Here is a 1,361-nt window from a genome sequence, read left to right on the forward strand (position 1 = left end):
AGAAGAAGTTTCCGATTATGATATGATCGAGAAAACATTCCAAACTTTCCATCCTTCAAATGTACTCCTGCAGCAACAATATCGAGAAAGAGGGTATACTCGATATTCTGAATTAATGCAAGTTTTGCATGTTGCTGAACAAAATAATGAGCTCGTGATGATAAATCATCAAACCCGTCCAACTGGATCAGCTCCACTTTCAGAAGTGAATGTTGCTACATCCAGCTATAATAATTGGCAAGGACAAGGACGTGGACGCGGACGCGGTCGAGGCCATGGTCATGGTCATGGAGGAGGTCGTGGAGAAGGTTGTGGACGAGGAAGAGGAAGAGGTTTCTCTCCTAATGACTTCAACGCAAGAAAAACCAACAAGCATCTTCAAATCAATAATGTTGGTCGCATTATAAAGAAACAAGATGAAAGTACTTGTTACAGATGTGGCATGAAAGGACATTGGTATCAGACCTGTCGTATTCCAAAACATTTGGTCGATCTGTACCAAGCATTCCAAAAGGCAAAAGAAAGGGATGTTGAGACCAACCTCATCTATGATAAAGTTGAACCTTCTTTCCATGGCCTAAACGATGAACCCCATCTTGATATAGCAGATTTTCTCGTTGATAATGAAAACGAAAAATCATGCGAATAAGGCCGATATGCCATGATATGCTTTGTCATAGTTTGATATGTACTTTTTGTTTATAAAATGTCTTTTTGGATAATAGTTTTACTGTAATATATAATAAGTTTTTTTTTGTAAGACTTTTGTTATTTCATTAATGTTTATTTTATAAATATCTTATCTTAGAAAATGTCAAACTTTGAGATTGAGAATGGAGATATGTGTCTAGCAGACAGTGCTACAACGCACTCAATACTTAAAGAGAAAAAATATTTCTCCTCTCTCAAAATAAAAGACTCCGCTAGAAGCGTGAGCACTATATGTGGTAATGCAAAGATTATTATAGGCTCTGGAAAAGCCAGTTTTTCAATGCCAAGGGGAACAAAATTTGAAATTGATGCATTATATTGCCCTAAGTCTCATAGAAACTTGATTAGTTTCAGAGATATCTGAAAAAATGGATATCATCTAGAGACTCTGAATAAGAATGGCATTGAATATCTTTGCATAACATCTGAGGAGAAACATATATTAGAAGAATTACTAATGTTATCCTCTGGATTATATTGCACAAAAATAAATAATTTTGCATCTTATGTTACAATAAACTCTAAGTTTACTAGTACATTTAAGATATGGCATGAAAGACTTGGAAATCCTGGTTCAGTCATGATGCGAAAAATTGTGCAAAATTCCAATGGTCATCCATTGAAGAACGAAAAGATTTTTAGATCTGATG

Source organism: Camelina sativa, chromosome 2, assembly GCF_000633955.1.
Source record: "Camelina sativa cultivar DH55 chromosome 2, Cs, whole genome shotgun sequence".
Lineage (NCBI taxonomy): Eukaryota > Viridiplantae > Streptophyta > Magnoliopsida > Brassicales > Brassicaceae > Camelina > Camelina sativa.